This window comes from Podarcis pityusensis (genome assembly GCF_964106645.2).
Source record: "Podarcis pityusensis genome assembly, chromosome: 5".
In the NCBI taxonomy this organism is placed as follows: Eukaryota; Metazoa; Chordata; class Lepidosauria; order Squamata; family Lacertidae; genus Podarcis; species Podarcis pityusensis.
The window spans coordinates 51,110,632-51,136,099 of NC_138032.1; the positions used below are offsets into that span (position 1 = coordinate 51,110,632).

General features: G+C 39.2%; 2 protein-coding genes across 10 annotated transcripts in view; one reads left to right on the forward strand and one right to left on the reverse strand.

The window, feature by feature from the left end:
* Nucleotides 1-25,468, forward strand: part of ATRNL1 (attractin like 1) — a 521,011-nt gene that overhangs the window by 473,255 nt on the left and 22,288 nt on the right. The gene's annotated exons all lie outside the window — the stretch shown is intronic.
* LOC308477450 (uncharacterized protein) overlaps nt 9,333-25,468 on the reverse strand; it is a 119,923-nt gene continuing 103,787 nt past the window's right edge. For 6 of the 7 annotated variants that reach the window (XR_013986566.1, XR_013986567.1, XR_013986568.1 and 3 more), the window contains 3 exons: nt 15,001-15,223; nt 11,082-11,187; nt 9,333-9,554 (listed from right to left, as the gene is read on the reverse strand). The gene's annotated coding sequence lies outside the window, so the exon portion shown is untranslated. Of the gene's footprint in view, nt 9,555-11,081; nt 11,188-15,000; nt 15,224-17,592; nt 22,816-25,468 lie in introns of all 7 variants that reach the window. The other variant, XM_081006041.1, reaches the window with a different exon arrangement.

The following is a 25,468-nucleotide window of genomic DNA, read 5'->3' on the forward strand; positions in this document are numbered from 1 at the left end:
GTCTGGGTCCAGTAGCATTGGTGTACTATTATGTGATTCAAAAACCATGCCTTGCTCTATGCTTTCTCCTTTTGGACAGGTATGTTAATAACAAGCTTTGATGACTGGATATAGATTTCCCCTCTTTTTGGGTATGTGTGTTACATTTATACATTGTTTCCTTATGTTTCTTTCACTGCATTTTACGACTCTTCTGTAATTTTATTGATATTTTTTCTTTGTTTGACAATATAGTTTTCAATATTACAGTTGTCTTGTTTAGAAACATTCATTATTTCTTTTTCCACATAACGTTATGTGAACCTGTTTTGGACTATTATTCTTGTCTTTTGAGTTAAATGAAATTGAAATTTTTCCCTCCCTTTTCACTACTTTTGCGTTATATATTCCTGCCTTTTAGTTAAAGGTAATGTGAGCATGCTCTTACATTTTTTGAGAGTAAATAGTGAATTCTATTAACTTTATAAATTCCTTCCAGTTCCATTTCTTCAACTTAAGCACTGCTGTCAAGAGATATTTTCTCTCTCACAGGGATTTCTTCTTTATCATTTACATTCTTATCTTTCACTTCTCCTTGCTTAAGTTCTTCCTATTTCAAACTGTTACTAATGGGCTATGCTAAATTGCTCATGATAACTTCCATTGCCTTATTTTCTTCCTTTTTATTTTGCTGAGATACACATTTCCCCCTCTTTATCCCTTTTCTTATTTTCCTTCTATACCCTTTCTTGGCTTGCATGGTCTTTCATCCTGTCTCAAGGACTATTTGTCTATCTTATATCAATCTGCCTCCACCCGTCTCAAAAATTGCTGTGGTTCAATCTGTAGCTGTCCTTTCTCTCACAAAGTTATGAATGATTAGCTGCAGTTTTTCAAATTTATACACTTGTCAAAGCAACTGTCACTTTTCCAGCGTAAACCCCTAAGTTGCAATTGCTTGCATTCCAAATCCTCCAATGGTGTATGTGTGTGTATCCTAACAACTTTTCCTTTCTTTGTTGTATGTTTCAAGGGGTCTTTCGTCCCCACCCTGTTATTTCTCTAAATTAGGAGTAGTCAACATGGTGCCTTCAAGCTACTGAACTACAGATCCCACCACTCCAGCCATTGATGTCCTGACTGGATTTGATGGGAATTGTAGTCCAACAACATCTGGAGGGCAGCACATTGGCTCAACCCTCCCTAGGCCAATTTTGGCACCCAGAAACCCATAAATAGCCATTATACTAATTTTGGGAGCAATGTGCTATGAATGTTTGGCTTTCTGTTTTATTGCATAAATTCTGATTGCAATTTATCAAGGAAAGTCTTATAAATTCCTGAAATACTAATATTAAAATAATAAGACAATGTAGTTGAGCTAAAAATGAAAATGTGAAAGAATAGACCTAACCAGATAAATAACGCCATTCATAACAACAGAATAGTTGAGCAAAGTATAGCTTTAGAACAGGCCTGAAGGTCACTGCACACAAGGAGGGTCCCATCTACCATTCCCATTCTAGAAATTCCACACACATTAGTTCCAAATAGCTAAAATGTTGTATTTTGACATTCTTTGCTGTTGACTTTCATGTAGGCAATTATTCCCCAGCACCGTCTTGTGCTTTAATTAGCATTTTGATATTTGTAAGCAAACCATTCTGATATTTAAAAGCAAACAAGCTATTTTGATATTTATATGCAAACTATTTCTGTAGGATGGAAAAATTCTTAGGCAATACTTGCACCTCAGTAGTTGCTTCAGAAAAACTACAGAGTTGACAGAGTTTTGAAAACAGCTTGATGTCTTTGAATCCAGCAGCTTTCTTATGGAGCTAATATCACCATTAGCTCTACTATTATTACTGTTAATTAAGTCCTGTTGGTTTTGGTATTCCCTTATCACTGGTAATCATGGAAAAACTCTTAGCATATACAGTTTGTTATCTCTGCTATTAAATGATTTAGTACTTGGGCACCATTCCTTGCTGGAATTCAGTGCCGTTCAAATGCATACAGGAACTAAATTGACATACTACAGGGGCATATGTATTCATTGAATTGGCAATCTGGATACTCACCAAATCAGTAGTAGGTGAGTGTTTGATGAGCAAGTTAAGAATACCTTCTACCAATAACATACTAATGGTATTGGACCCACAATGCATTCTGAGAAATAAGTTATAAATTTTCATAATCTCATAAATGATGGGAGTCTTAATATGTGTGGTGTATTGAGGTAGGGGAGAGAGAAAGGTCAAGACAAATGGCAATTTTAGGACTTTTCTGGGACATGGAAGGCATTTTTATTTAACCTCCCTCAACCTTCACACTATAGTTATTAAAACCAAATCAATGATTGCACAAAGATAGCTTAATAGAAGCCCTCTGTATTCCAGACAAAATGAGTTTAATAGCATCCAATTAAGATAGTTTTCCTAAGGATGTATTCGCAAAAGATGTTAAAGACAAAGTACTGTCATAACAGCAAGAAGCCAGGAGTTAATTGCTGAATACATGAAGCCAGCAAGCCTCCAAAGAGAATGCAAGCTATTACAGGAAAATAAAAACAAAATGCCAGAGCTAGTTTTAAGGATGTAATTGTGAAAATCACTGTCTGAAAAACAAGCTAATAACAGCCACAGTTTCTGCAACACTGGCTAGATTGGCTGATATTTAGGTTATAGGAGAATGAAGACATTGTGTTGTTTTTTTTAACAAAAGCAGATGATAAGCCCAGAGAATTTGAAGTGGTGAGAAGATAAGACATGGAGGAGACAGAAGACTTCACCCTAAATAGACCTTGATTATAAGAAATGCAGTTGAAAGCCATAGCCAATTCTGAAGCATTTCAGTAACAAATCATATTTTTCCTCCATAATGCTCTCAGTTCATTCACAAAGCGATAAAGACCTTGATTATCCAAACTTGGATGAATTTAAAGTGAAACTTGACTATTTTTGCCTCCTAAATCAAAATGGTGAGAAATAAGCTAGCAATCTTGTCATCACCCTAAATCTGTCATTTATAATAAATTTGTCTGAAATACTGAAAATGATTCATGGAGATATGATGTATTTGTAGGAAACTAAGCTGGGGAATGCTATGGTTAAAGTCCCACATGCACACAGACACACACTGTCATAATTACAGAGAATCTAGAATGTTATTTATGCCTTGACTGTAGTAATTCACTCAAGACAAATGGATTCTTACAGCTCTCTAACTGAAGTAAACAAGACTTGTACTGGGAGAGCAGTTTCAAGACTGAAGCCATGAAGTGCATATATTTGCTTCTAAAACCTCTTGAGCACTTTTATGGGATGCTAAATGACTTAGCTCTCACTCAGGACTAAAGCGCAGTCTCTGTTCCAGCATGCTCGCCTTACAGTTAGAGGAAGAGCCATCTCCTTGTGCAATGTACTATAATTGATCTTCTTCAGTGTTTTAAGCAGAGCTGAGCTGAAACAGATTAACTTTGTAGGTCTCTTGGCAGTCAATAAAAAAAAGAGGGCTTGCTTTCAATGTTTGGGGAGGGCTGTGAACAGAGAAGTATTTCCCATCTTACCCATAGTAATTCAAGTGCAGGATGCTGGGGGAGTGTCTCCATTGTTTGCGGTGTGTGTGTGTGTGTGTGTGTGTGTGTGTGTGTGTGTTGGCAGCCGCCTAGGAGGATGTAGCAAAGTAGTCACAATAGCAGCTACATTTGTCTTCCTACAGCTTTGTCTGGGGAGGTGGGTAACCACCCTGGTGACAGTGGCTCCCACTGTTGTTGTTGTTTAGTCGTTTAGTCGTGTCCGACTCTTCGTGACCCCATGGACCAGAGCACGCCAGGCACTTCTGTCCTCCACTGCCTCCTGCAGTTTGGTCAAGCCCATGCTAGTAGCTTCGAGAACACCATCCAACCATCTCGTCCTCTGTCGTCCCCTTCTCCTTGTGCTCTCCATCTTTCCCAACATCAGGGTCTTTTCCAGGGAGTGGCTGCCACTACAGCAGTCATATTCTCCTTTCTTGCACACTTGATATGCATCCAGGGCACGCATGGTCTCATTCTTTCTCCCCACCATCCTTACTTGCAGAGTGATGGTAAGGTGATGTGAAAATATTGTTCTCCCTCTAACATGGCAACATTTGCCCTCAGTGACATTGTCACAGTGCCACTTCTGAATTGCTATTTGACATTGTGAAATCATCACATTCACAATGCCAGATCTCACACAACTGGCTGTAATAAGTCTGCATGGGAGAAGCCCCCCTGGTGGTGGTGGAGAAGGCATTAATGGAGCTGCCTGGAGCAGCAAGTTAACAGCAGAGTAGCAGACGTTCGGGGATGGAAAAGGAATGTTTTTGAGATGTCCCCACCCCACCCCACAAACCCCTTTCTTGCACCAATAATGTCCACCTGAGAACATTTATTTTGGCTCTCATTACGATTCTGCCACATATTTTGTGTAATTTTCACTTAAATTTCTTTGTGCTTCATTCAGATATTGAGGACATGGAAATAAAGTATCCATATAGGAATGGCTGTGAAGCAAACCTCAAGTCATTTATAATTTAGGAATATTATATTAAAGCTGTGTGGGAATAAAAAAGAGGATAAAATCATCTGTAACACAGCTTTGTGCACCATGTTATTTGTTACATATACAGGTGCCTGCCTAGCCTAGGTACAAAGGTGTGAGTTGAGGGGGAAAGAAAATAATTCTTTTTTATTGTTTATTGTTGATGAATTTTTGGATCAATATCACAAAGTCCAAGATACTCTGATTGGTTTTTGTTAAAAGAACTGCAAGCAAATCCATTATCCTTTCTCTAGACAAATGATTCCCATCAAATATCCTCATCTTTTTGCCTACAATGAAGAAAGTGCAGATTAGTCGTCATATGAGAAAATGATGAAAAAGAAGTGTGAATAACAGATTGTGTCTGGGACTTTGAAGAGAATCCTAATGCAGTTTGTTAGAACTGCAATATCCAAAAGAAGACAAAAGGAGGCTGGCTGAGACAATAGTTTTATATTTGTGTGAGTGTTCCCAGCTGTTCCCAGGTGTGCACTCAGGCAAGTAAATGTGTCATGTGAGAAGAAAGATCACAGTTATTGAATGCCTGGGGATGACTCGGTAGCGGCTGCGTGATTTTCATCTGAGTGGCCCTTGGAGAGGCATGTTGTAATTGATGCATTCGGTGTTTCTCATGGTGATGGGGCAGGTGCTGCAAGAAATGCCACGCCTTGCAAAGGATATTACAGAGCTGTTTGGGGGGAGAGAGATAACTGATATATATATATAATGCCTGATGTGGAGAAACCAGAGGGGGAAAGTTTTCTCCCTCATAAAAAATTTTGACCTCAGGCTCCATCCTATGAAACTGATTGGCAGGAGATTCATGTCTCCTGCCTTTCAGGAGGTCCCAGCTTCCTACATCAGCAAGATGATTTGTTTCTTCTACATGGTGCATCTTGTCCTTTGAGTTCCTCTGCTGAGCTTGAGGTACACACATACAGTACTGGAAGTGCCTAAAGCTCAGCACAGAAACAAAGGAGGGCTAATCGGAGACAATGAGAGACAAATTGAAATGAAAGCCAAAGAAACCAACCTGAATGGGAACTAATGCAGACATACTTTAAAGGTAATGGAAAAACAAAGCACACCAGGATTGCCAGAGCTCAGGCATATCATGGATGCAATATACATGCCTCACAATTTATCATTTTTGTTAGGATAGTGACCTCACATGAATACAATCAGATTTTTAAATAAATTCTGGCTGTACATCGTCTCACTCCCAATTGCCCTTTGACATTTTTCTGTTAAGTTGGAAAGCTAGACTAGTATGAACTGAGGTAAAAATGCTCTCTCGCCGGTTTTTATACATTCCTATTTGCAATGCTCAGTTTTTGCCCATATGTTCTCCTACACCTTTCTCTCTACAAGGCGTTAATGGGCACTTCAGCTGATGATACATCTTGTTATGAAATGCCAGTTCACATAGTAATATTCTGTGTGTTGACAAACCTTCTGATCTTCCAAGTCCAAGGTAGAAGACTAACAAAGGAAACAAAGTTTGCTCTGCTCTTTACATGCTGTGAACACCCTTTACTTCTGCACTAACCATTGTCTATATGAGGTTCACATTGCCACCTCCTCTCGCTGGCAGAAATTAGCCTTCATGCTGCTAGGTTCTTTTTCTAAGTGCCCTGTTGCAGGGTATTTTGCTTACTATGCTTCAAGTTACTTAGTTTCCTACAGGGAAAGTAGAAGCTGGAAGCAGCAGGAAGTACAAAGAGGGAGTTTGCAGGTAGGGTAACATATTTTGGATGGGACGCGGGTGGCGCTGTGGGTTTAACCACAGAGCCTAGGACTTACCAATCAGAAGGTCGGCAGTTCGAATCCCCGCGACGGGGTGAGCTCCCATTGCTCGGTCCCTGCTCCTGCCAACCTAGCAGTTTGAAAGCACGTCAAAGTGCACGTAGATAAATAGGTACTGCTCCGGCGGGAAGGTAAACGGCGTTTCCATGCTCTCCTCTGGTTTGCCAGAAACAGCTTAGTCAGGCTGGCCACATGACCCAGAAGCTGTATGCTGGCTCCCTCGGCCAATAAAGCGAGATGAGCGCCGCAACCCCAGAGTCGGCCACGACTGGACTTAATGGTCAGGGGTCCCTTTACCTTTACCTTTACCATATTTTGGAGGGAGTGCTTCATTTCAGCCTTGAATTTAATTCCACTTCCAGCTGATTGCAAAAGAGCAACACAAAAAGGGCTGTTCTGAGGAAGCAACCTTGAGATGGGGATGCAAAGAGTGCTAGCTGTTTGTGGCATGTATAATTCGAAGCACAGCTGGTGCATATAGTTTGAGACACCTAGATATGTTAATGGAGGGGCAGTGACTGAAGTGCTATTGCTAAAGCCACCTTGAAATAGCAGCATAAAGTTTAGTTATTGAGCTCTTTTTCATATATACATATATATTTTTATGGAAGCCATTTGAAATATGCCTTTGGCAAAACCCTGTCAGGATTTGCTTCCTTCTTAGAGGTTGGTTGTTTTTGCCATATCCTTTATCCTACATTTAGACAAATATCCTCAAGTTTTTGCCCACAATAAAGGTTACTAAAATCTATTTTCAAACTTTTATTCATTTATTACTGATGCCCAATACTATGTCAGCCTAGGTTTTAGCAGCAGCTTATGAATGGAAGAAGAAAATTAAAAGGTAATCATTTAGAGGGGTGGAGGTGGGAAATCAGTAGTCATAAAACATTTTAAAAACCACTCAAAAACAAATCGACCACAGTCTTTTAAAACCTGCTCGAACTCAGTGATTGAATGCTTTTACATATTTTAAAAACGAGCTGAACTCTTATGGCGCATTGCTTCCAATAATCAGCCCTCATAGGATACAATTGCCAATGGTTGTGAATGCTACTCAGAATCCAAGAGAATCACTGCCCTTTATCAAAGCAGGAAGACTGCTAGGCAGTGAGGTGGGCAGTAAACCAGCAGAATCCATAATCTGTCCTGATTACCCAGTGCCAGAAGCAAACATTCCTGACCCCCATTCAACTCGACAGAGAGCCCAAAAAGATGGAATCTCTACAGCCTCGTCTGCTCTAATGCTGTACTGACCGAGTCCCCAGTGGACATAGCTGGGTGAGACCAACTCTGCCTTGCTCACTTCATCCACATTTCAGAGAAATACAGACCAGAGGGATCTCCTCATTCACAGTCAGACCATGGTTGTGGGAGGTGGTATTCAAAGCCAATCTGGCATTCAACAGACCCAAGGGCTGGCTGACAGGATAACCACAATACCCAAAGTTGGAGCAGGAGCTGGTGCACTAACTGTGCTATGTGCCCCTTTCCCAGCCTGCCTCACCCCCACACCATACCCAGCTTTATCCAGAACCACCGTGATTGGGGTCCCCCCTGCTCCTCTCTTCCCAGGCATATCTTACCTCTAATAATTAAAACAAAAACCCAAACTATAAAACACACGTTAAAAAGCAATTTAAAGAATTTAAAACAATTAGGGCAGGGCCATCCCCAGAGAAACTTTTTGATGAGAACAGAGATGTAAACGCTTCTTTTTGTAGCAATTATATGTAAGGCAAAGGCAAAAGACTTTCTACACAGGTCTTTGTATTTAGTCCCATTGATCATGAAAGCTGCTGATGAGCAGGATGGGGTCAACAGATTCTAGCCTATTGCATTGAGTTGGACATGGTCCATCAGTGTCTCTGATCCTCTTTAATAAGTTGGTTCTATGCAAGGGCACTATCAAATTGCAAAATAAATCAATTGTTCAAAAAATGTCATACAGAGGAAAGAACTTTTACCATTATAAGTTAGCAAAGAGAGTAAGCAGTGCATAACACCCTGGGATATACAGCAGGTATTTTGCTTTTGAGGATTAAATGGTAGAATGCATTCGCTAAAGGGAGTTTGTAAATTATTCAGATAATCTGTACCTGTGGGATAAATGCTGTTCTTTAAAACTAGGATACAGCTATGTAATCAGATAACTTAGGTCCATCAATACTGAGCTAAGAAATTCTGTAATTTCCCACCCCCTGCATTTATTAAAAATCTGGAGTTTTATTCAAATACTATCTCCTTGACGTTATGCTTCAGTGAAGTATTTGGTTATCTCTGATTTTTCCACTGATCAAGAAAAAAGAAAAAGAGAGAAAGGCCTAGTGATATGTGAAGAAATTGCAATAAAAGACACAGTATCATGCATCTTCTTACCATAAATAATTATTTTTTCATGATGGTGGATGGTTTCCTAATAATGAAAATTCTCATTAAGTTTTCCCATTTTCAAATTTTATATAAAAGCTTGCATTAAATCATAAATCCTCCCTGCTCTGTCAGTTCAAGTGAACAATCTGCAAACCTTGTCAAGCATAAGCATGCACATTGTTAGGCCTTGCATTTTTGTATTTGGATTAACAGATCTGGATATTTAGATGGTTCAGTACTTTTAGCACTTTAGGTTCTGTGCAGGGTGGAATTTTGATCATACTGGTGCTCTATTAGAAATTCCTACTGGATATTCTACTAGAAATTTACTGAATATTAGCTCTGCTTCATATATTTAAATCTCCGCCAGTGGATCATCTCCGTCATAAAGGAAGTAATGTATGGCCTGCAACATCCCAATCTCAGTTGTACTTTTTGAGGGAGAAAAATGGTGGGGGCAGGGCTTTCATAAGATTAGTCATTGACTTGGACATCCTGGCTCATCAGCTTCTACATGTACTTGTGGCAACTGCAAGACTGTGTAGTGGATGATTTTCAAAATACAGATATTCCAAAACTCCATAATTATATCAGAGAAAGTTTGCATGCATAACAAAGCAGCCATTTTATTTGCTGTTTCACATTTTGAAGTCATTGTTCTAACACATTGCAATAATAGAAAACAACACACATGACAATTAAACAGCTCTTACTCCTCCGGTTGATGGATGGAGGCAGCGTGCAGTTCCCTTTAGCCAATGCTGTTGGATCTGAGTGGTCTTTCCAGCAGGGTGTGGGATAACCACCCTACAGCCGCTCCTTCTCATACTGATAGTTAGAGCCAGGCAGGAGTTCCATTTTGAAGTGGATCATATACAACAATAGAAAGAGATCAGGGTTGCTTTTGTACTGAGTTTTGTTTGGTAATTCCATCTGTTGTCCATCTATTTATTTTTAGAGAAAATTTACCAATTTCTGACCTATTGCATACCAGTTTTTCCTCTGCTGTCCAATTCTCTTTTATCACACAATGTGTTTGTTAAAATGGCAAAGTGTTGTTAAGTCTTTTCTGGGCTACAGTGCCTTTAATTAGAAGTTTCTTACTTGTATCTTCTGACCCTGGTTTTCTATCCAGCACAACTAATGAACTGTCCATTAATTGCCCCATAATAGATAAATTCCTGCTCCCTCAAGAATTAATTTAATTAATGGCTTCCTTTCATTCTTTTAGTGTGAAACAGTTGTACTCTGTATTAAAAAGATTAATAAATCATGATAGAAATCTAATTAAAGATCAGGAAATGACTAGTTAAGCAAAATTAAACCACAGTTCATCAGTGATGCACTGCTGTACTAACCAAGGAACAATAAGAAATAATATAATTAAAACTGTAGGGGTTATTTGATCATTTGGACTTCTGAGTAAATATAGAACTATCTTGGCCATGGGACAGGCATTGCTGGATAATATAGCACTATATTAGATATCATCTGGCACCCCTATTTTAACATCTGCTTTCAACCAATTATAGAAAATCAAAGGAAGATTTGGAAACCCAAATCTTCTAGAGATGCCATAGTAATGTCCACTGTATTGTACTTTCACGGATGATACAATTATTATAGTCCCATTTTATTCAATTTACTTTCTCTTATAGGGTTGGGGTATTATTTGTTCATTCATAAGCTTTTTATACCATCCTTTATTCTGTTTAGAATTTCAGGTCACTGCACAGTTCATTACATCACAACATAAACACAAACTACAGATAAAACATTAGTACCATATTTTTTGCTCTAGAAGACGCACCCGACCATAAGACACACCTAGTTTTAGAGGAAGAGAACAAGAAAAGAAATATTCTCTCCCTCTCTGCGCAGCGCCCTTCAGCGAAGTGCCAGGAGAAACGGAGCCCCTTCCATTTCTCCTCCCGCTTCGCTGAAGGGGTGCTGCACAGAGAGGGAAAACTGCGCAGTGCCTCTCCAGCGAAGCAAAGCCAGGAGAGCAAGAGGGGTCGGTGCACACCGACCCCTCTTGCTCTCCTGGCTTCAGGGATAGCCGCCCAAAACCTCCAGAGCGCAGCGGGAGCGCTCTCGCTGCGCTCCGGAGGCTTTGTGTTGCTTTCGCTGAAGCCATGGAGCCTGCATTCGCTCCATAAGACGCACACACATTTCCCCTTACTTTTTAGGAGGGGGAAAGTGCGTCTTATAGAGCGAAAAATACGGTAATAAAAATGTGCACAAGTTAAAATGCCTAGGTGAGCAAAAACATTTTGCTGGGCAAATCTCCACTGGAAAAGCATTTTATAGCTGGGGAGCTATGATGAGAAAGACATTTACTTTGCTTTTACCTACCATACCTGAAGAAGGTACCATTTTCAAGTTGCAATCAAACTTCCCATTCTGAAGATCAGGAATGAAAAGGGGACTCATCGATTCCACCTGGTTTTTCTAACCATTCCTGAGAACCAGAAAATCATGGGTTGCCGAATGAATCATCAAGTAATCAGACCCCCAATAAAAAAAGTCTTAGAAGATTTTCTTTTACAATAGACTTTGCTAACAGTGCATCCTAATCTATCTGGATGGTACTTCAAATGCATACACCTGTTGTGCTTTAACTGTAGAGCTGATCTGTCAGATGTTGAGAGGGGGAAGGGGGGAGAGAGAAATTTTCCTGTTAGGTATACTGGCAGAATCTCTGTACTGTTAAAAACGAAAGAAAGAAAGCATCCGATCATGTATCTGGATCCCAGTTTAAAGCACATTAGCTTTGGTGATCCAAAATATGAACGCCACACTTTATTCTTGACCTGACCTGTTACAAATTAAAGAGTGGGTTTGTGATTTTCTCCACAGTTGTGTGCCTTTGTTATAAACCCTGATTATGTTTTAATGCTTCCCTGCTGCTCACAGACCAGTGAGGCTGAAATGGAGAAAAATGCATCTGATTGAAGCTACTGTACTACTTCTCGTTTCTTTTGTTCGGCACACAATTGGGACCAATTTTGTTTGCTATTAGTTTTGAACAGAAAGGTCATTTATTCTTAAAGTAGCCTCCATGAAGAAAAATACTGCAAACATTATTTTCCTGCATGTGTCTCTGAGAAAAGTATGTGGGATTCTTTACAATGCCACCTCAGTATCTTATTGTATCAGCTGAAATGCTTAGCTAAGACTTAGAACTTGTGAAAAGGACTCAAATAATATTTATCTTTGAAGAAAAAGAGCATTTAAGAAATTCAGACTTCACAATAGCAGTCATGTGACACAATTTCTATAATTATTCGGTGCCGGAATGCAAAGTACTCACATCATTAACAAATTCTATCTTCCAACATATTAAATAATTGTATTCAAGAAATGCAGCAAATTATGGCCTATTTCCTGGGGGAAATAACAGAAAATTGCTAGTTTTTCTGGGAATAGCCAAGCCTCAAGAAATTTCCATTACTATAAGAAAATTAATATTTTATAAAGCTTTATGTACTTTTTATCCCTTTTCAGAGGAAAGTACTGGAATCTGCAGATGTAATTCACTGTTAAGGATAATATACTTTGAGTAAAACTACCATATGCATTTTTTTCTTAATGCATATATTTTCTTGCTTATGTATAGGGCTATATAGTGTAGATTTATTGGGAGGTTTATGTTCCAAATAAAAAATGAATTAGGCAAATAATGCTTTCACAACTGCTAGTAGCATATGTCTCAAGCCATTTTTTTGTATAACATAATATTATCATTAAAAATAGATTGTGTTTGCATGAAGTATAATTATTTTGCATCCATGCTGAATGTATATTGGAACGCCTCATGTCTCCCAGTAGCTGGTGGAATTTTTTAGACAATTCAGTTACAGCGAAGTATCTTTGCTATACTATTGGGCCAAACTTTTGGCAGTTCCAAACTTCAGCCTGAATTTGGTGGGTGAGGGTGAAAGAAGGGGCAAAACTGATTCCCTTCTTTTTTATTTTCAGGAGGAATCTGGAAGGGTGAGACTTACTGGAGCTAAGCTCCAATTTGCTGAAGGCCACTATGCTTTCTCCAAATGCTTCATTCCAAAGGGTATTCTGAGAACAAAATGGCAGCTCCTGTTCACTTCTGCCCCCCATCCCTTCAGAATGGAACATTCTGGGGAGGAACATAGCAGCTTATAGACCAGGGTTTCCCAAACTTGGGTCTCTAGCTGTTGTTAGACTACAAGTCCCATCATCCCTAACTAGCAGGACCAGTGGTTAGGGATGATGTCCCTAAAAACATTTGGAGACCCAAGTTTGGGAAACAGTTCATCTAGATAATCAAACTTCAGTGGTCCAGTAATACACTCCCTAAAATTTGCATATCCTTATCTCTCAAAAGTACCAAAGGCTGCCCCAGTTACACAGCCTACAAAATGGGGGGATTCTGGCTCATCTATTGGGAACTTTATGAAATTATTTAAAGCCCTTGGGAGGAGGGAATATATAGAGTGAGTCCTTTAAAAGAGGCCCCATGGATACAGAGTGCACATGTTCCACGGGGCCTCTTTTAAAAGACTCACACTGTATAACTGGATGTCATTCACATGCTTCTAAAGCAATACTAATGAAATTATCCCTACCCAAAGTTCCCCCATGATTCTGGGATTCCAAATGATCTCATCTGGTTTCTGGAGTGACACTGATGTGTTAGTGTTGCTCTGGCTGTAAAATCTAATGATTAAATTTATTTTAACAAAGGCTCCAACCCCTAGGCATGTTTACATATAAATGTGAGACTTTCTTCTAAGTTTGTCATTAGACTGCAGTCCTAGCTCCACATATCTATTGAATTCCACAGGATTTATTTCTTAGTAGGCATGGTTAGGATTGAGCTGTTACATGTTGTCTCAGAATGATATAGACACATGCCCAAAATGGATGTCTTCCTTATACATGCCCCTCTCCAGCCATCCTCCCCACACCAGTACAGTCTTATCACTTTTAATATGTGCCACTCTATTAAATTAAAGCATATATGTAAAGCAGGCAGTGTGTTTGCAGTAGATGGGCAGTGTCACCACAATGTCCTGAGCTTCACTATGGCTTACAATCTGTAGATGAAGTAAGCCACAACTGAGTAACCATGGAAAACTGTGTGTGTACGTGGAAGCTAAGTTATAGGTGAATATATGTTCGTAAGTGAATTTGCAGCCACAATAATCCTGTTAAACAGAAGGTTTTTCTTATTCTGGAATGTGCACTAGGGATAGGTGGATAAAAGCGAATGTGCATATAAATATTTCACAAAAGATTTTTGTTTTTGGTGAACAGTCACTTGTCAAGAGCCTCAGAGTCATGCTACAGGGACAAATGATACTTCCTAGGAAGGCAGATGTATAATCTGAGGCACTTGGTGAAAGCAGAGCGGCAATGTCATAGCAATGATTATTCTTTTGGTGAAAGATGTTTGCTAATCAAGCATCCTCCTTAGCTTAAATCTATGGAAATAAGCTGGTGAGAGTAATGCATTTTCAGGAGCTTGAGGTGTGTTTTTATGCAGGTAGTTGGTGAGTGACAGAGTAAAAAAAATCTATGAGACAAAAAGTTGTGAAGTTGGAGATATGTTTTTGATGACAGGTACTACAGCAGCAAGAGCAAAAATAGTAGAGCGAAGCAGTAAAAATATTAAGGAAATTGTTCCTCAGATATCATATACATTCAGCTGCATGAGAAATATGCACCATGGGGGGAAATTCCCTGATGTTGCTTCTTAATCTATATTCTATTTCTGATCTGCCTCCCTCACCCTACTGCCATTACCAAGTTTTTGATTCTTGTGTTGTCTGAAATATCAGATTTCTCAAACTTGGAGGGACAGGCAATGACTGCATGGAGAAAATTGGCTTAACACTTAATAAATAGGTTCCTTAAAACTGTCTTAAAACTCCAGATGGACTGTGTGCAATCCAGAGGGGAAACGTTGCAAGAGGAGGAAATGCCCCTTCTTTCATTCAAATGAGAACTTTCTCTTGAATTTTGTGTGTTGGGATTAATTTGGGCTCTTAAATATTCCAAACCCAAAGCATAGTATTTCTGATTTTAGTGTGTGTGTATGTTTATTGGTATTTTCTGTTAAATGTCAACCTAGAGCAGCAAGACCATGCTGACTTGCAGTTTCCTCTGTGTGTGCAATCCACAAAGGGTTGTCAGCTCTGCTTGTAAGGGCATAACTGCATGTTACATGAACATTCCTAAGAGGCCACAATGCCATCATTTGGTCTTGTAAGGGTCTATTCCTGTACATACTTACCTGAGACTTAAGTTCCAGTGAACTCAGTGGACTTAATTTTTAGTTGACATATATAGGATTGTACTGTAAGCATTCTGTGAGCTTTCATGTTAGGGGAATATGTCTTTATTGTGCTTGACATTCTTCAGAGATATTTCCTTAAAAGCAAAGTAACAGAATATATTCTTAGTGTAGGCTGATACTCTTTTTTTCTTTGAAGAAACTTTTGTTTTCCTGGTACGTGCTGAAATTTGAATACAATCATATAGTAAATACATAGGATTTTCTTACACAGTACAGTAACATGCATCCACACATTAATTACATGCTTCTGTAGATTACTTGATAATTACATTTAAGAGGCTTAAAGATTTAGAAAGGCGAAATTACTAGGTATTTACCCTATTAATACTTTTGTTTATTTATTCACATTAAAATTCCATGGAATTATTGCAGTCTTAAACTTTCCTGAGATAAAGGAGTTGAGTACACTCCACTCATCCTGTAGCAGTTTCCAAGGTTTCCAATGTGACACAGTGAATACAATTTATTTGACACCCATGCACAATACTGTATAGAGAAGCAAAATTATCTGGAACAGTGAAGCTATCTGAATTGGGTGGAATCTAAAGGTCCCCTTCTGCATGCATAACCTGTCTTGCAACTCATGGAAATTCTGTTTAAAACCTTCCAATAGACACACGTAGTAGCATGAGAAAAGTGAATCTAAGTCTGAAGATGTTCTTCCGCTTGTGCAACTTCTTGAGGAACCAGAAACACAGTAACTGCTATCAAACCTGTTTGATAATGCAAGAACTTGTACAAGTTTTGTAGTACTGTGGACACACATATAAGGTCCTCAAGTAGCCCCTGAAGGGGAGAGGCATCTCCTCTTGTCATTCACACAGGAAATTTTTTTCTGATTATGTTAATATAATATCACCTTAAATGTTGCTCAAATGGCTGTCAAAGCTGTGAATATTAAATATGTAAAACTGCATGAGATGCTGTCCTACTGGACTGAAATATTATATATATTGTATACACAGATGATAATCCAATCCAATTCATGGGACTTACTCCTGGCTAATTGGGAGTTTGGTGGTGTTGGCTGCTTGTTTTGGTGTTGCCAGCAAACTGTAACACAATTGTTGCTGGGAATGTGCCCACATTGCTACAAGCAGGTGCACTTTAATATATGGCAGTCGTAGAGTGGAATTTTAATCCTCTTTCACACAAATACTAAGCACGGTGGGAGCCACTTGCTCACAGAGTTATCACATGACCACGAGCCATGATGGCTATGTTAACCTCCATTGTCAAAGGCAGTATGCCTCTGAATACCAGTTACTAGGAAACACAAGCTGTTTTACTCAGGTCCTGCAAATGAGCTTCCTACAGGCATCTGGTAGCCATTGCAAGAACATGATGATAGATTAGATAGGTTCTTATGTAACTCTGCAGATACTAGACCAGGCTTCCTCAACCTCAACCCTCCAGATGCTTTGAAACTACAGTTCCCATCATCCCTGACCACTGGTCCTGCTAGCTAGAGATCATGGGAGTTGTAGGCCAAAAACATCTGCAGGGCAGAGGTTAAGGAAGCCTGTACTAGACCGTGTACTAACTTCCAGAAGGGTAGATGTGTTGGTCTGCTGCAACAAATCTAACCAAGAATAATACATTTAATGTGGCATAGGCTTAGAGAGCCACCAATGAAGTGGATTCTAGCTAGCAAAAGCTTACAACTTAATAATTCTATATGGTTGCACATGACTCTGCTGCTTTTGCTACAAGATAGAAACGTATGAAGCTACCTTATATGGAGACAAACTATTGGTCCATCCACCTGAGTTTTGTCTACACTGACTGGCAGCAGCTTTCCAGGGTTTCAGGCAGGGGGCATTCTGTGCCCTACCTGGAGATGCCAGGGATTGAACTTGGGACCTTCTGCATGCAAGGCAGATACTTTACCACTGAGCTCTGGCCCTTGCATTCGGGTAGTCCGCAAACCTCGGTTGGTCTTATGAGACCAGCATTCTACAATTGTGGCTGGCCCTGCCCACCAATACACATACCTCAGACACATGTGATAGACAGGGTAGCCAATATAGTGCCCTCCAGGTGTGGTTGGACCATTGGCCATAGGAAAAGCAGTCCAATAATATTTGGAGGCAGCATGTTGTCTATGCCTGGGATAATCTCATAGGAAGCAATTCCCATGTGGCTCACTGTGTACAGAGGGAGCCTTAGAGGAGGCACAGAGTGAACAATAACAGAATTGTGTATTCAAACAGCAAAACAATCCAAGATTTGTCTCACAATGGAACAGTTTCAAAAAAACATTAAGGGCAATCTTGGTTGGAAAACAACACTATATAGAAACTGTCTTGTCTGTTTTTATTTTGCCTCAGAATTTTTATTCATTTATTATCACACCCATATCACTCTGCTAGGCACTATATCATTCATAGCAGGTGAACATAGGAACAATTATTATCACATAAACATGCGATCTGTTGTCAGAACTATTTACCAATCTCAGAAGCCTTTGATTGAATGTCAAGGCCATGATTCTGTCCTAGCTACTCCCATTTGTCACAAATTTTATACCTTTTTCTTTGTTGAAAGTGGAGGCAACTCCATTTTCTGAAGGACTTTTACAGAGCTATTACCTGTAAAAGCAGTTTTTCATAAGTCATATTTTTTAAGTGCTCCTTCGAGTGGTTTGACACTTTTTCAAAAGTATGATAAAAGTTTATATGCTTGGAAATGATCTGTCTAAGAGGTAAGCTCTTTATATTTTATTCATTTTTGATAGTTTGCTCAATAATGCATCGGCCCCTCCCCAAATGATACTGTCAGTTTCTGAAATGTAGCCCATAAAACTTCAGTTGGAGGGGGAATTGTTATGTAATGATATGTTTGGCTGTATGTGGAAGGATTACAACCATCTAATCACATAGTTAAATTATGCTTAGCAATGTGGTAGCAAATGGCTTCTTTGGCTGCTTCCATATTGCTCCTTAGAATGTGTATACATCATCTGCCCACAAAATGGTAGACTGCCATGGTGACAGCAAAAAACTTACCACTTGTGATAGCATGTAAACTAGCCCTTTGTTTGAGTGACCCTCCTAACACAGGCTTGTACTTCAGGAATTAGGTTGCAGAGTGTTGTTGATAGGGCTTTCTCCATACTTGATATGCCATCATAGAATCACAACTAAGGAAGGCAGTTGTGAATGTAGGAAGGTGCCTTATACAGAGTCTGACCATTGGTCGGTCTAGTTCGATTTGGTTCAGTATGGTTTACAGAGACTGGCAGCAACCCTCCGGGATTTCAGTCAAGACATCTTGCTCAGCACAACCTGGAGATGTCAGGGATTGAACCTAGGTGCTTTTCTGTGCAAAGTATGTGCTGTAACACCGAGTTACAGCCATTATGGATATAGCTCTCTTTCCCCCTCCCTCAAGGAAGGCTTGAACTGGCAGTGGCACAAGGGACAGTGGACCCTCTCATCAGCTGGCTCCACTGGGGACTATTTTGTGGTATCTTGTGCTCAACTGAGTTAACGCTTTCCCCCTTTTCTTTTTTACTGAGTGGCATGTGAAAGAACCAGCTTCACTTATCTAGTCAAAAGATTTGATAACTATTTAAAAGGGGGGGTAGGAACTGTAGATAAAGAATGGACGGTTATGAAATGCTTTAAATTTCTATAGCGCTAGAATTGCATACTACACTAACATATTCCTAAATTAGGCCTTTCAGCAACCCGGTGAGCTGAGTTAAGTAGTCTTTGTCCCATTTTATAGTGTGGGAAATTGGGTGAATGAGGTCAGAATTTTCAATTTTGGATGCCTAAAGCTAGACATTTAAATCCATGCAAGGGCATCTTATTTAAAGTTTCACTTGCACATGTTCAGGGGATTTTGAAGCAAACAGATAAGCAAATCAGAGATAAGTCACTGCTGTCTTGAGAAAAATTAAATACATAATAGCTGTACTATTGGACCAGGTGTCCATGTAACCAATCTATGTGGAGGACAACATGGTAGATAAAAAAAGTGCTGAGTCTTCCGGAATTAGTAGCAATGCGAGATATTGCACACCAGTAATCAACTGAGATTAGTAAAAATCTTAATATATAATAGTTAATAGAAAAACATAATAGACAAAGTAATCAATCATAACTCTTTATAGAAAAGAAAACAACTATTTGCAGGGGGTTATTTATTAACATGCTTGCTGGATTAGAAACTCCTGGAATACAGAGCAACCGAAGACTCTTGGATTGAGCAAGGGGTAGGTTAGAAAGAACCTCACCCCTTACTAGATCGTTTTTAGGATTTTTTAAATGAGAAGCAGGGCTAGCACAGCCTGTATAGCACAATTATACCAATCTCTTTATACTGCTGTGTTTTACAATCCTGAGAGGTTGAGGTTTAAAACATTTTTCATTGCATTAGTTATACAAGAATGAGGGAAGGTTGTCTAGCACACCCTCCTCGGCTGTGGTGGCCCCTGGATATCTCTGCTAAATGTGCTGTGTGGAACAGTGTTGTAACAAAGTATTGTTTTGTCTTTAAGAATCACTTGGGGCTAGCAGTGAGCTTTGGCTTGCTTCACTGTTTTGTTCATTATTTGTCCTTTTGGTCTCCAGTCAAAGTTAGTTGCTGTCATTGATGTAAAACATATATTAGACAAATAACCAGTTAGTCTTGGCCTTGGGAACCATGATGTTAATTCCTGGGAGGAAAAGTTCATTTTGCACCACGTTAGCTTTGCTGGGCTAGATCAGACAATACCTGTAGATCTGGACCATTATGAGGTGATGAGGGCAAGCATACCCAGCCTTCTTAGCACCCTGGCTTTATCTCCAAAGGCATGCACAGCACATTTCATCAAGATGTGCACCCAGGGAATATTTTTTAAAGGTTAACACTTGAATACATACACATACTCATAAAGGACATTATTTTTATTCACAAATAACTAAAGGAATAAAACTTAACTAAACTTATTTTTTAATTAACAGCTAAACTTTAAAAATACAAGCTTAAAATATGAGACACAAAATACCAAATTTATGCTGTAATGATAACCAGGCGTATACAAAAATAGTCAATTTTCATGATCCTTATCCTTAACCAAATAATGAGCTGACCAAAACACGCTTTCTACTAATCTGAAACAGGAATGGAATGGGACTTTACTCCCTGTTCTTTTTAAGGTAATCTGTTATGGTTGAAGTTCTCTCGACCTCTCACTCAAAAAGCTTTTTATTTGCCAACAATATCCTTGCTTTGATTCTAATGGCATTCATACACTTTTATAGATATTGGGTGGAATTCAACTAAGTTATAGTCACAGTTACACTTAAAGTAAGCCTATTTAAATGAATAAACCTAATTTATTCACGTTCACGAATTTCATTGGGTCTACTGTAAAACTTAGTTGAAGGCCACCCATAAGGACAGAATGAAGCACTTCTAGGTTGCAATCCTATCTATATACACTTACCTGGGGGCAAGTCTCATTAAATTCAGTGAGAATTGCTTTTCAGTAGATATGTATAGGATTCCTCTGTTAAGCTTCCCATAGGTCTACATAAAGTATCTCTGTAGACTATGGGGCATTTCCCTAGCAGCAAATACAATCAGAAAATCTATTATACACAGGCTGAAATAGTTTGGTTGATTTTTATATTTTTTTCCCCAGAGGATGGCTGCATAGTGTTGGCCAACGCACATTGTGTTTTCTGTGCATAGGCCATTTTCAAAAGCTTCAAAAACAGGGATTGCAAGCACTTGGTAGGCAGGGAAGACAAGAACACTTATGCTCCCTTCTATGTGATGGGCTGGGCCAGGGGGAAATATAATCTGATCAGGTCCAAATTTATTTATTTATAGCCTGCCATTCACTGTGATGTCCTAGGATATAGTCAATACAAATAAATCATGCAATATATAAACATTCAACATTTACTCATAAACATTTATTCATCAGTCAAGTAGGAATATTAAGGACCTGCTTTGTGAATTTGAGATGGTCAGTGAAATAAGAACTGCAGCATATTAAAAGGAAGATATATATTATAAATGATACAATTATAAAATGTTAATTAATTTCAAGGCCACATACTAGAGGATTATTGTGGTAGTTTGCTTATCATGCAAAACTGTCCTTTACATTGACCCCGGTGCAGTGGCACTGATGCAGACAGATATATGTCTGCTGGATTTGCCTTACCATCTTCTATGATGGGAAATACACTGTGAACATTGGGCGGCCCCTGTTGATGTGCAACTCTCTCTGTACACGGAAAACCTTGTGGGGTTTTGGATTGTGGCCATTATATTTTAACTGCATAGGAGTATCCCTGCAAGTTAATCTTGTATTTGAAAAGGTAACCTGGGCTGGATGAATATGCTTAGGAACATTACAAGGACCCACAGGAGTTTGTGGCAATCAAGAGGAAGTACCTTTGCTAATTCATCTAGTTCTGTAACACAAGGCTGTAATATAGGAAGTGAACCTTACTGGCATTCTTACAGACTATTCCCTACAATAGCTCTTGTAGACTTTTTCTGATTAAATAGTGTTATGTAAATACTGCTCTTTCAACTTAACATTTAGAAAAGTTCCTGACCTGACACATGCAACCCCCCTGAAAATGACGCAACTGGTCATAAAGCAGGCAGCTGTACAAATATATAGGTATCCATGAAATTTGGTGTCGTGGGAACAGCCATGTTGCTGGTGTAGTGCACCATGTAAATTGAGCTTAAATTCTATTTGCTTCAATTGAACTTAAATCAGTTTGAGTCAACATATTTTGATTGAACCAGTTTGTGGATGGTCCTTGTGGGCATTCTGGAGTGCCTGTTTTTCTAAAATAAAACAAGCAGAACAAGTGTACATGAAAATCCATCTTAATGATAAACGCTGAAGTGTTTACAAATGGTGAACCTAAGTGCGCTGTATAATTAAAATAATTATTTCATCAAAAAGCTTCTAATTTTAATTGCCTAGTATTCAATTAGTGACTTTTTAAATAATTCCATTTTACATTCATTTAATTTCTGTTTTGATTCTCTCCAAAGGACATTTTATCATAAAAAGCAAAACAATTTAACATCTATAATTATGCTTTAAACAATTAGAGCTTTGCATGATAGGATTAAATGTCCTTAGTAAACAATAGCAGACTGTAAGCAAAGCACTAGAGAATATACAGGAATAAGCAGTTCTGAAGTGGCAGGGGAATGAACTAGGTAAACAGATAATCCACCCCCCTCCCAGCTTCAATACTGTTATACAATCAAATATCTCCAGAGAAATTACAAAATAATTTTGAGCAAACAGCACTATGCTTCTCGCAGGACTTTAAAATGGATGCCAAAATGTTTTACAGGCTAGACTGCCTGATGCTTTGATCCAGGTGTGTGTTCTGGGGAGCGAGATGAAACCTTTTCTCCTTGCCCTCATTCAATATCCACATATGGAGACAGAATGGGATTCAACTAAGTTTTAAAGTAGAACATAAAATTAATGAACACAATGAGGTCCATTAATTTCAATGGGTCTACTAGGAGTAAAACTTAGCTGAATGCCACTCATCGTGTGAAAAAGGTAAATGCACATGGTGTCAAGAGCACTTCCCAGCCAAAGAATGCAGAGGGCCTTCTCGGTAGCGGTGCCCTCCCAGCAGTATGAGAGTTGTGACAGGTGTGTCAAGTGGGTAGGAGAAAGGTGTGCTCTTGCACACGTGAGGGAGCAATCCAGGAAAGAGTATCATCTAGTCAACTGACTGTAGTATCTCTCTAGTCCTCCTGTAGAAAAAAAAGAGGGCCCAGTAACAATATTTATATATCATTTCTTAATCAGTAACTTAAAAATAAACTGGCTTTCCATACCGAAATGATATTAACTAAGAAAATGTTAGATTTCTCAACTGATTCTTTTCATCCGTTAGAAGAACGATGAAAGTTCATTTCCGTGTATTTTTCATAGTCAGATACATGGATTTCATGCACTTGGGGTTAACACTTCCAGTTGTTGTCTAGTGTCCAATCTATTAATTAAAATGATGCTAAATATATCAAATTGGCATATGCAGATTAGGTATGGCCTTCAAGTTCATTACTCCCAAGACAGAAATCATCCATTCACTTCACACAAGTGAAAAGCTGCATAAAATACAAAAGCAAATGTATGAACATGGAAAATATCGTAAACTGAAATGCAGTAAAGAGATCCCCATATAAGAGTGCTAAAATCCTAATTCTAATAAACCAATTATATTTGGAATCCTCCACAGCCATAAATTTCAAACACTGAAGAATATGAAGCTTTCACTTTGCCAAGAGTACACATACAATTGATGTTTCAAAGATTCAGTTACTGAAAGAGTAATAGATAGTACAAAAATATTATTTTATCTGACTGTACGGTGGGAATTTATACAGATGTCCAACCAATACATTTATAACTACAGTATGCATTAGCTGAAATGTCTTATTTTGCATTCAGACCCCAAGCGACTGAATACAGAATTGGAATAGTCAGACAACTGCGTAACAATTTATCCTCAATTCAATGTACCTTTAAAGTAGCATTAATTATGAATGAATGCTTGGGGAGGGCACAGTGTACTCATCTAGGGTAGACAGAAGCCTTTAATTATATTTGGCTTTAGTTTTAATTAAGACAAATAAGGGTTTTTTTTAGATTTATTCAGCTTTACCTGGAAGTGGATCAGTTCTGAGGAAATATTTTTGGGATCAGGGTATTTGGAATTGTGTGCTCAGATTAGTACATATTGATATTTATGTGATGCAGTTGTGTGGTGTCTACAGTGTTCTCTCTCTCTCTCTCTCTCTCTCTCTCTCTCTCTCTCTCTCTCTCTCTCTGTTTAGCATTCCACTTTCTTCCTGCACAGATGCTTTTTTATCTAAAGATCACTGGAGGACTTTGCACACATGTTGTAAGATCTCATGTATCCTCGGACATCACTAGGCTGATTTATATGGCACTTTCTGGTTTAGACAATCAAAGTGCCTTGGGCTGAAGATACAACAGAGCAAAACTAAGAGCGATAAACCAATTTGCTTTATTTGAGGTTTGACGGGAATGGACTCTCTCGGAAGGTAGTGGGCTTTCCATCCCTGGAGGCTTTTCAACAGAGGTTGGTTGGCCGGCCACCTGTCAGGGATTCTTTAGCTGTGATTCCTGCATTACAGGAGGTTTGACTAGATGACCCATGGGTCCCTTTCCTACTCTACAATTCTATGAGGGACCACCATTAATCACCACCTGGGCCCTGCCAGCTATCCTCTCCCTGCTAGATTTAATCAGCAAAGAAGAGCAAGGGTGCAGAGTGGTCGCCCTGACCAATCCCAAGCACCTTGTTCACATCCTCAAGCCTTTGAACTGCTCCAACCAGCACAGAGAATGATGGAAAACCTTCCTTTCATTTTCACATTCAGCCCCTCTTAACTTCTCCCTCCACCCCCCATCAAGACAGGTATGTCCCAAACACTAACACAGTGCAGCATGGGCAGCATTAGAGGGGGAGCAGTGCTGGAGGGGGGCAGATGCCTCCTCCTAATCAAGGAGCTTGTCCCTCACTTGCACACATGCACACCCCCATTGCTGGATACCTGTCATTAAAATGTACTGGTATTTTCTTTATGAGATCTTAGCATGTGGGACATAACTCCACCTAGAAATAGACTTCTGTGCCCATTTTTTCCCCTGATGCCACCATTTTAGTGCAGGAAAGCAGGACTGAAGCCTGAAACTTGAGAAATATATGGCTATTACTATAGGATGGAATGGGACAGCCCGTTTCCAATGCTGCCACTGAGGTCTGAAGAGCCCTAAGTTTTGCTTCTCTGAATCTCAGTGCTCCAACCTTCATTTACCTCCAGATTGGTCAGCTCATGCTTTGGCTCATTTCAACTTCCCTTTTTTCAGTCTGCTTCAGCCATGCAGTTAATTAAAGTTTATCCCCTCTTCCATCAACGTCTCACATCAGTTGATGCTTTGGACCTTCACAGGAGAACTTTATCCTACCTTTTCAGGGCTGACTAGAAAATGCAATATTCTCTGAAAAAGTATCTATGGCTCATTTTTCTGGCCATTCTTATTTTATTTTTGGTCCCTTTTCCTCTCTTCCAAGAACTTGTTCTCACAGTGCACTCTTCAAGAGTTAATGTCACTCCTCCTGCTTCCTCTGGCCATATTATTTATTCTGTCTTGTTTGCTTCTTTGTTCTCCGTCTCATGTAGGTGTAGAAAGTTGGTTGGTGGTGGTGTGGCGATTGCCATTATTGTATTAAAAATAAGTTCCAGTATTTTAATTCCACTTATATTTCATTTACAGCATAACCTTATGCATGTCTTCTCTGAAATGAGTTAAGTTTTCAAATGAAACCTTCAAATTCGCAACAGTGCAACCGCTCTATAGTGAGGTTTTAAAGTC